This window comes from Ceratotherium simum, chromosome 16, assembly GCF_057802395.1.
Source record: "Ceratotherium simum simum isolate JZ-2026a chromosome 16, ASM5780239v1, whole genome shotgun sequence".
NCBI classification, from domain to species: domain Eukaryota; kingdom Metazoa; phylum Chordata; class Mammalia; order Perissodactyla; family Rhinocerotidae; genus Ceratotherium; species Ceratotherium simum.
This window is the reverse complement of record NC_141915.1, coordinates 31,686,598-31,698,414: the sequence shown is the minus strand read 5'-3', so window position 1 is coordinate 31,698,414 and position 11,817 is coordinate 31,686,598.

Genomic DNA, 11,817 nt, shown 5'->3' with positions numbered 1-11,817 from the left:
GCACTACCTGTAATGCAGACCTTATTTCAGGTATTTGCATTCTCATTTTACTGTTGAAGAAACTAAAACTCAGTGGGGTTAAGTACTTGCCTGGGATCTACTACTAGGGAAAGAGGCAAAGCCGCGACTCAAGTCTGGGTGCCTCTTCTCCTATATTGTGTTATGAGGACTTGGTTGCTTATTATTATTTATAAGATTTATTAGATTGTGTGTACATCCTAACTTTAGCCTAAGTCTCATTTTCTTGGGTTCAGACTGCATACTCTCACTAGGTTTAGTTTTGGAAAAGCTCTCTGAAAAAGGGTACCTATTGCTTCTAGAATGATTAACTCATGTGTGTTGCGTCATATGCATCTGGGTATTGAAATGGAGGTGTGTTACCAAGCAGATTTGGATGAGTTTGAGACGTAAGCCTGGTACCAGTGGAGTCTGTGAAAGATGCTATGGCAGTAGGACATTTCAGAAGTTACCAAGAGGCCATTCCTCTGCTTTCAGGAGCATTTAAGTTCCACTGATGTTTACTGTACTCCTTTTGGGTGCCAGGAACTTACTCAATGCTCTATCTGAGCGGATACAAACCAGTAAACAAAGCAAGGTCTCTGCTCTCAGGGAGCTTCCAGTCCGGGACAGGAAAGCCACGGGGTAATCTTTTTGCTTGAGAGAATAACAGACTGCTCTGGGAGGCCCAAAGAAGATTAAATCAGCCTGGTCTAGGTGGAAGGGAAAGCTTCATGGCAGACAGGCATTTTGCAGTATAAGCAGTGAAGGAGAGAAGGTGATTCTAGGTGGAAGGAACAGTCTCTATAAACATAGCTCAGAAAAGTGCAGGTCTTCTGCAGAGAGCTTAGAGTAGCCCGTGTGGCTGAATTTAGAGAGCCTGGAGCAGGTAGAGAGCAGTCAAAATAAGATTGGAAATGGTTTATGGTGAGCTGATTGCCTCTAAGTCAAGTTTGGACTGTATTTTGAGAGCAATGTGGTTTTCGAGCAGGATGGCATAGTCAGCTCTGTGCATTATCAAAAGTTCCCTGGCATTAAAGAACGTTGGGATGCACTGTGGAAGGTCAAAAGGGGGATGGTGGAAAGTAACTGGGACACCAGTTAGGAAACCTGTGTGATTGTCCAGTGAGAGGCGCTGGGGGCCTGATATTGGGAAATGTGTGCAGGTGGGAAGTCCCTACAATGGGTAGAATCAGCAAAACTTGGCAGTGGATTTCATGTGGGGTTGGTTATCAAGGGAGAGGGGTTTGTAAGATTTTAAAGCTGAGGTAATTAACAGCTTGGTGATACTGTCAGCAGAAATACAGGGCCAGGGCAAGGAGCAGATATGGGGTGGAAGTTATGCACTTAATTTTGTTCGCCTATCTATGCTAAGCTATCCACATCTCCAGTGGAGAGGAAAATGCTAGAGAAAGTGGCGTTACTGCCTGCCTCCTAATTTGTGAAGCATTGTCTGAGTTGCCAAAAAATGCTGTCATGGGCTCACAGATGAGTTTTCCGCTAAAATTATGAATGTACAGAAACATACACATAGACTTGCTGACACACATACATTTTACACACATGATTTGAGATTGCTAACTTTTTGCAAAAAACAAGAAAATAAATATTTTAACAATTCCAATTTGAGCCTTTAATTGTGCTGACCAAATGCAAAGAATACATTGATTCAATTTTAAAGTTCAATTTTGAACTCCTTGAAAACGAGAATGTACCTATGCAACTGTTTTTGTACAGTATCTATCATGAAGAAAGCACCCCATAGACATTTTCTGGAAATGAAAATGTTTTCTCCTCCATTGATCTCTACTCCAGGGTACTACTTACCTAGATGAGTATATATAGAAAATTCCATTCTCCCCATTTCACATGTGGAGAACAGTCTTTGGCTTACCAAGAACTAACTTTATGTTGCCCCATAAGTCAATGCTTAAAAAAAAATCAGTCCAAGTTCACTATGGGTTTCTTTAGAATTGTCATGTTTTGGGAGTCCTGCAATATAAGCAAGCCTTTTTATTGGGGTTTACCAAGATCATGTTGACTGGAAAATCTCCCATAAGTTCCTAAAGTATAGTATCAGCAATTATACGTACTCAGAAAGTCTTTGCCAAATAAATAAAAGTGTGACTCTACATTGTAATAAGATATAAACTTGAAAATTCAGATCATTATTCAAATGGATTATTTCAGTGTCCAGATATTTTGTGTTAAGTACATTAATTATTCAGTTATAGCTGAATAATTATTCAATTATTACCGGCATTTTTTTAGTATTCTTTGGATGGTGGGTATTATATAGATCCAGCCACCGGCTCCATTAATAATAAACATAAATACTTATTGGGCACTTACTTATGTTATACACCTTTTATAGACTTATTATTTCTTTTAATATTCACAAATAATCCAAGAGGTCCGTGCCAGATGAAGATTAACCAATGAAGAGGTGAAGGGACTTGCCTTGGAAAGTCACCATTTGGAAAATGGTGGAGTCCAGGACTAGAACCAAAACCTGTTTGACTCCAAAGTTTACCCTCCTGATCCCTGTGCAATATTGTTTCTGTGTTCAGATGATGTGCACACTTTCTGTTGCTCATGAAGAGTCTATGCTCCCTCCAAAATAAACTCGGGTTTTGAAATGATTGTTATGCCAGAAAAACATGCAATCACCTTCCCACAGAACTTCTGTAGTGGTCCACGGATTGAGAATAGGACCAGCTCAAGAAACTGGAAACATTGTCATCCACTTACAAAGTCTTTGATGTCCACGACGTGGGTGGATGGTGGGAAATGGAACCATTTGTCCAGCTGAACTGAGTTCAAAATAGAACTATTTATCTCACGAACATATCTTATGGAACAATGCATAGAACAGATCTCTTTCTTTCTTTAGATAAAATGTTTTAAAGTCTTGCTTCACAAAGGAGATCTACCTTGCCGGCTCCTTCTTGTTTACTTAAGTAAACTATACAGGAAACAGGCATTATTGTCTTTGTAAAAGCAATTGTAAAGCTTGGTGAAACTAATGAGCCCAAGACAGTGCATGGCCACAGAATGAGAACACGATGTTCCTTCCATCAGTGCATGCTGAGGGGCATCAGGTCCACTTTGAACTCCAACTGGCTGCTTGCACCTGGTCAGTAAATCTGCCATCAATAACTTTGGATGACTTCCAATTTGATGGGCTCCGTAGTCTCAGGGGAAACTCTCTCCCCGGACTTATTTCTTGCTATTTATTTTCTAAGTTAAACTTAGTTTGGAAAGCTCTTTGCAGTGCTATGAATTGATCTTTATTTTCTAGGGTCACAAGGTAAGATTTTGGATCACTTCCAGAATAAAATTAACATTTCTGATTCTCCACTCTGGTTGTGCACTGAAAACAGCCCTGAACTGAAAGTCAGGAAACTTGGGTTTGAATCTTCTGTCCTCTGTGTGGCCTTGGGCAAGTCACCTACCTTCTCAGAGTCCCATCTGTCAGATCTCAGGGGCCTGTCTGTAGATCCTTTACTATTCTTTCATTTTATTCTATTTTTAAAAATCCTATTTAGGCTCACAATATCAGAGAACTTAGACAACTTGGGGAAATAGCTAACACTACTACCCAAGCGACCAGGACAGCTGTAGGAAGCTTCTTCTTAAAAAAATATTCCCTGGTGCAGCATCTGTCAGTAAAGCCATTGACCTCTCCCTGTGGATATTCATCTATTTCCCTGTGAAGAGAGTCACAGGCGTCTGGCTCAGAGACTGGTTACTTCCAAAGATTTTCTTCAGTTCCCATCAGAAATTCTACGTTTGCAGTGTTTGCACACTAATTTCCACTCTTGCTGATCCGAAGGCAATGTCATAAGGAGTGTGGGTGTCCAAGGAGATCAGTAGTACAATAAATAGTAAATTGAATTTGGAAGTCAAGCAGCAGGGGCCAGAATTCCCACTTGTGGAGCCTTGCTCTGCTGTAACTGACATGACATGACGTAAGTCCGAGACCTCAGTTCACGGTTTTATGTGACAGGACACGGGAGCAGCCAGCTTTAGGGCAGACTGATAGGAAAGCCCAAGGGTGAGTCTCCCTGGGAACAGGAAGCAAGTACCGCTGCACCAGCAAGGCTTTTGGACAGAGAATTTTGATAGGTTTTGTAGAAGCAATTGGGCTCCCCAGAGGCTGCCGAGAGGGTGTGCTCCTGTCACATGGAGCGTGTGTTTCCTTAGTGCTTCTCTCCTCCCAGGCCACGGAATGCAGAAATGAGCACTTTTGCTGCTGTGTGACTTGCATTAACGTTGTGGATTCCTTTATAGTCACCCAGTTCCGATTCTCACATATGGATTAGAGCAGAGAAAAAAAAAAGTCTATATATTCTTCTCCTTCCAAAATTCCTTTTTATTTCTTTGTGGTGGGATCACAGTCTTACCACTGTCAAATATAGTCTGTACATCAGTGAGGATTTGGACTAGCTGCATCAGAATTGTACAGGGGACTTCTAAACAATACAGATTTCTGGGCCCCACCCCAGACCTACTGCATTACACCATCAAGATATCTGGTATGCGTGTGTGTGCGCGTGTGTGTTGGAAGGTCAGGAATCTGCATTTTTTGTTTGTGTGTTTTTTTTTGAGGGAGATTAACCCTGAGCTAACATCTGTTGCCAATCCTCCTCTTTTTGCTGAGGAAGATTGGCCCTGGGCTAACATGCACGCCCATCTTCCTCTACTTTATATGGGACGCCGCCACAGCATGGCTTGACAAGTGGTGCCTCGGTCTGCGCCTGGGATCAGAACCCGCACACCCCAGGCTGTGGAAGGGGAGAGCATGAACTTAACCACTATGCCGCCAGGCTGGCCCCAAGAATCTGCATTTTTTATCTGCATCCCAAATGAAGATTGAGATCTTCTGCTTGACACTAATATAGCAAGCTATGGAGGATGTGAGTCTAACCATACCACTCCTCTGGTTAAAACTCATCAATGGTTCCCCTTATTGAAGGTCTGGAACCTCAGCATGACACACAAGGCCTCAAGAGTGGCCTCTCTCTTCCTCTCCAGCCTCAGTTCCACCGAGGATCAAATTACACATTACAAATACAACATACTATTTCATGTTCCTCATGCCTTGTTGGTTGCTACTCTTGAATACTCAAGATGACATCTACTCATCTTCCCTGACTACCTCAAGCATCACTACTTCTCTGGTAAGTCCTCCTCCATCTTCAGACCAGGCAGGCTTGACTTCCCTTCCACTGTGACCCCATACTGCTCTGTGCCGCAGTTTTTTAACCTGGGCACATTTGACCTTATGGGCTGGATGATTCTTTTTTCTAATTGAGATATAATTGGCATATAACCTTATATTAGTTTCAGGTGTACAACATAATGATTCAATATTTGTATATATTGTGAAATGATCACCACAATAAGTTTAGTTAACATCCATCACCATACATAGTTACAAAATCTTTTTTCTTGTGATAAGAACTTTTAAGATCTACTGTCTCAGCAACTTTCAAATATACAATACAGTATTATTGACTACAGTCACCATGCTGTGCATTACATCCCCAGGACTTATTTAATTTATAACTAGAAGTTTGTAGCTTTTGATCCTCTTCACCTATTTCACCCACGTCCCACCTCCAGCCTCTGGCAACCACCAACCTGTTCATCTCTTCTCTGTATCTATGAATTCTTCTTCTTCTTTTTCAGATTCCACATTTAAGTAAGATCACATGGTATTTATTTTTCTGTCTCTGACTTATTTCACTTAGCCTAATGCCCTTAGGGACCAATCCATATTGTTGCAAGTGGCAGAATTTCCTTCCTTTTTTATGGCTGAATAATATTCCATTGTCCATGGATGATTCTTAGTTGTGAGGGACTGGCCTGTTCATTGAAGGATGTTTAGCAGCATTCCTGGCCTCTACCACTAGATGCCAGTAGCAACCCCCCTCATCGTAAGAACCAAAATGTCTTCAGACATTGCCAGATGTCCCCTGGGGGCAGAACTGTACCTGGTTGAGACCACCGCTCTGTGCTTACATATTTCATAGCCCTTACCAAATAATGTAGAAAGTAGCTATTTGCTTGGTTATCTCCTCTAAGATTCTGAGAGCTTCTCAAGACTAGGGGCATACAAAATTTATCCTTGTGTTCCCTGTGCCAAAGCATAGCACCCCATGCATAGTAGGCATATAATTCACATTTCCTTAGCAAAACTTTCTTGAAGAACTAGGTGTCAGAAGACCTAAATTTTAGCTTATCTGGTTGGCTCTACTGCTTAAAATGTTGTGACTGTGGGCAAATCAGGTAGCATCTCTGTGCCTCAGTTTCCCTCATTTGGAAAATGGGGATAATAACACCAGCTTTGCTTCTTCAGGCTGTTTTATGAATGGAATGAGAGTGGGTATGTGAAAGTGTAAAGCAGAAGGAAGCCTGGTTTAGGCAACATGTCCTAAGGGAGGCTACTGTCATGCTTGCATTCTCTGGGCACAAAGTCTGGAGAGCATTGAAAGTTCAGGTCTACTCAAACAATATAATCCTCTATAACAATATAGGGAGGATTTCTTTAATGCAAAACATTATAAACACAAGAAACCTTGTTGAAATGATTGCACCTGCAATATGGAATGAGACAGATATAATTATTAACAGTTATCTGAAGTATAATGCTATACAACACACTATGGATATCCTGAAGGACAAACACTCTCAGTCACGCCTCCAGGGGCCTGATAAAGACCAGCCAGGCCTAAGGGAGTCTTCTCTGCTCCAGGCCTGTCTGATGTTCTGGCTCCCCAAGGGGCTGCCAATCTCATTCTTTGTACCCTATTCCGTTCTGGTCTTTTCTGCTCTGTGCTGGGATGGCTGTTTCCTTGTTCCCTGACTTTTAATATCAGTATCAGTATCAGGAAATTAGCAGGTTTTGCATGTGCAACTGCTCAGAATTCACACTGTTGGTAGGGAGTCTCATCCACTCTTTGTAAAGAAGATTTTTTTCCTCCAATACACCCTGTGGAACGCCTCCCCAGTTATTTATTACCTTCAAGAAGGACTTCTGTCTCTCTCTCTTCCTCTCTCTGTTTACCTACTTTATGGCTTCCTTTTACACTCTGGGCATTCCATCACTGCTGCCTCTGTGTTCCGCCAGCTCTGTGGTGGGCTGGGTTACATATCTCCCTCCCTCCTTGTGGCAGAATGAATTAGTCTCCAGATTGAGCTCAGCTGAGAAGGACCCCTGTTGCACAGAAATGTGGACTCTGATACTCTGTGTGTGCCACCATGATCTCCCCTCCAGCTGCAGCTGGCCAGGGCTTTCCTGTTAACCATTTCATGCTCTGAACATCTTTGCTGCAAAAGCACTTACAAATTGTAAAATTCTATACAAATGTGTCAAACGAGTACCTATACTTCTAGTGCTGCAAGAAGGCTTGAAAACCATCCATTTGTCTAGCTCTTTCATTTTAAACTTGAGAAACTGACGCCTGAACAGGTTAAGTGACTCACTCATTACCATTTTTTTTTTGCAGTCTCTAACCATCTCAAAAAGCCAATCTGAATCACTCTTTACTTTTTTAATGCATCACAGCTAATCTTTATTTTCCAACTTTTTCTATACTACATGATCCTCTCTTTCAGGTTAAAATAATAATTTCCTTTCAATACGGGGTTTGGAGATGTTTCATCTAAAAGAGGTGATAGATATTTTAAAATAGTGAATTCTATGTATCCATTGTTGCTGTTGCACATGGTTTAGAGCGATGAACACAGTTTTGTTTTTTTTACCCCCGAGACAATTTTTTTCATGCAAACTGAAAATATTCGGTTCCAAATTTTTTTCTTATAATTTATTTTAAAAATTTTCTAGGCAGATTATCAGGATTTGTTTGTAAAAAGCTGCAGTTTGAGAATATTTGCACTGCTTACTAGCCACTAACATTTTTCTGTTTGAGAATTTTGGAGAACTTGCAATATGGATGCACCTGTTTGCTAGTCTACCTGAAGAGCTCATTGAGGGCTTGATTGCGAAGCTTCTGGCAGCCTGCTGCAGCCTGAGAGTCTTAGATTGCTCATTGGTCATCAAAAACAGGATTTTCTTGGGGACTCAGATGAGGAAAAGAGTAAAATAGGTGGTGGGAGACTGACATAGGATTTCAAACCTTTGTTTTGCTAAACAAGTACTTAAAAAAAAGACCATCATCATCCACAGCCAGGATTGTTTCTTAAAAGAGAAAGTACTTTAGGATAAAAACAAAAAACAGGATATAATCTCACCACATGGCTTTTATTTTTCACATTTGAGTGTATGTCTCCGAATTGGCCTTTGGCAACCACCAAATCTAGATTAATTAATCCAGGAATCAGAGATGTGAATTACAATGTCAAATCCTGTTAAAAAAAAAAATGGAGGACCCAAATTCTTTGATTTGTATTGGTATTAACTATTGCACATATCATGTGGGCTTTTTAGTGGGGCCAAGGTGTTATTTATGTCTGCAGATTTCCAGATTCTTAGAAAAACAACATTGTGAAATGTTGACCACAGGCCCAGAGCAGAGAATCTCTAACTTCACCACGCTCCATAAAACCACTTAGCCTGTTTGTTTCTTCATCTTTAAAAGAAGGATACATTTCACAAGCTGTTGTATGAAATGAAATAATAAATCTGAAAGCATTTAATAAATTCCATAGTGATCTGTAGCTGTGAGATTCTGTCAGTATCTCTAAATTTTATGGACTTTTTCTTTAATCAACACCTTATCAAGGCTGTGTTAATCTGTCTACAATGTCTGATGAAACTTATCAAAATACATTTTACATAAGAGACTACAGTATATAAAGTGTATGTCAGTGCCTGGCATAAAACAGGCAATTAATTATTTTTAATTCCCTTTACCCACTAAGGTACATTTTGACTCTCCAGATAACATAATGCCAAGCATTTTGCAACGTAAGTGATGGCCAACTGCAGTTATGCGTCTGTGATCTTTTTGAAATTTTCTTAGATAAATGAGTGAAAAGGACATCAAAATAACCTTTATGTTATGAAACGTTTGAACCCAGCTACACATCAGCTTTCTCACTTCGCTTCCTTCCAGCGCTCCTCTGCGCCCTCTACTGACTGCAAGTCTGTATTGAATTAGCAAATTTAACTGTTTTGAACAAAAAGATCACAATTTTCTCCAACCTGTGACTGAATGTTATAACCCACAAATTACCACTTTAATGAATCATGGTATCTTCTTTTTCTCTTTTTAATGTCACCAGGAAAATCTAGTCATAATTTAAAAATGAGATATTATGGATAAATCTAAGTAGAAAGTAAAAATCAAATGTTAACTCTACTTTCAATAGAACTGTCCACATTTTTCTGTATCTTCATTCTATTTTCTCTACATAACATGTATTTTTTTCTTTTACAAAAATAGGATCATGCTGTATATAATTTTTACAAACTTGCGTCTAGCACTATCCATATATGGCAAACATCTTTCCATGTCAATAAATGGACCATCAGAAATGGCTACATGGTGTTCCATTGCAAGGATGTCCCATAATATCTTTTTTTTTAAGTTTTTCAATAGTTTTTTTTTTTTGCTGGGAAAGATTTGCCCTGAACTAACATCTGTTGCCAATCTACCTCTTTATTTTTCCCCTCCCCAAAACCCCAATACATAGTTGTATGTTCTAGTTGTAAGTCCTTCTACTTCTTCTACATAAGCCGCTGCCACAGCATGGCCACTGACAGACGAGTGGTGTAGGTCCACGCCCAGGAACCGAACCCTGGCCACCTAAGCAGAAAGCACTGAACACTAACCACTAGGCCATAAGGGCTGGCTCACATAATATCTTTATGTATTTATAACGTGCACGTTTGGTCTGCTTTCAGTTTTTCTCATTGCTGTTTCTTTTTTTAATTTTCCTCTTACGTCCTATCTTCTCCATGAAGACATGTCAGAGGCTACAGCAAACATTGATAATGCTCCATAATTAATATTGGCGGCTAAAAATGATACACCAGTACTTGAGATCTCAAAATACTGTGTTGTCAAATATTTCTCTTGCTCCTTTCCATTTCCTGCACTGCTTATCCTTTTCTACTAAGTTGCATTAAAATATATTTATCATAAGCGAAGAGCAAACATTTTGAAAAGATTTAAAATCTTTTCCTCGGTAAGATTCGAGAAGATATTTCATCTCGAAAGTGAGAGTTGACAGTTGTGAGGAAGGAAAAATATAAGGTCTTGAAAGACTGGGTGAAAATTAGAAATAAATTCGCCGTGTTCAACTCCCAATGAAGGAATGGATGTCTTATATTATACTGAAAAAATCCAACTAGTGAAGTTGCAGATAAACTAGAGAATTCTCTCACGACTCATAGGAAGATAATAAATAATTGAAAATAATGAGAGAAAAAGATAAGATAAGGAGTCCAAAAGATGTAGTCTATGCAAAGTAGGAATTCCAGAGCAGGAAATGAAACCAAGAGAAGGTAAGCAAAAAATAAAAGCAACAGAAGACATTTTTGAGCTAAAGAAATATTTGAGTTGGAAGCTTTAAAAAAATTCACTGAAAATTAATGGAACACACGTCTAGATAGGTCCAGGCAAAATTCTTGAATATAAAAGAGAAATTAAACTTTCTGTAAGAATCGAGTCTTTTAAAAGAAAACAAATATGTATTCTAGAGAGGAACATGAGTCAGGCGATTCTCCTTAAAGCTAAATGCCCATCCTCAATGTTGACAGAATTTTGAGGATGAGTCAAAATTAAGAACTCAAGGATAGTGAAGACATAGTTTAAAAGTACAAAAAGTGGGCAATAAAATCACACTTTTAAAACATTTTTCAAATGTAAAAATATAATTCTTTAAAGAGAAGATGTACGCTGTGAATCACAATAATAATAATCCAGGTTTTCATTTCAAAATAATATAAGCAAAATCAGAAAATAGCAGAGGCTCATGAGAGGCAGTATAAACTCCCTATTTTTAATTTTACACAGGGAAAGTTAGTAATAATTGTTTTGTTCTTGATGCTAATACATATGATATGTGTATTCCAAAACCTAACCATTAGTAGAATTTTCTTTTTTTCACTTCTACATTTCCTTCTTTTGTAAGACAGGTGTAAAGGACGTACATCGTCTGTTTTAGTTGTCTTTTGCTGTGTAACACACCACCCCAAATCTTAGTGGCTTAAAACAACCACCATTGTTTATTTTGCTTGTGAATCTGCAACTTAGGCAGGGCTCAATGAGGTGCACTCATCTCTGCTCCATGCAGTGCTAGCTGGGGCAGCTAAGTAGAGTGTGCAAAGGGTAAGCCAGAGGATTGACTTTCAAGATGAGTCACTTACATTGCTGGCAAGTCAGTGCTAACTGCCAGCTGGGAGCTCAGCCAGGGCTGTGGGCCAGAGACCTTGAATCCCCTCCAAGGGATCCTTTTCATAGACTGCTTGGGCTTCCTCACGTCATGGTGTCTGGGCACTGAGACAGAGTTCTAAGAGAAACAGGAAGCTGTATTGTTGTCTATGACCTGCTCTTGGAAGTCACAGAACATCACTTCTGATGTGGTCAGAAGCCCACTCTGATTCAAAACAAGGGGACACAGACTCTACCTGTTGGTGGTAAGAGTTCAAAGTCACATCAAAAGAGATTATGTGGGATGAGAGATATTGTTCTGGCCGTTTTTTGGAAAATACAGTTTGTCTACCTTCAAATTACTAAAGGAGAAAAAAGTATTTTAAAATCTCCACATATATGGTCTTATTTACCTTAGTCATTATGAGAAATGGCTAGGATTAGAAAGATCTGGATTTGAATCCTGTTTGTAATA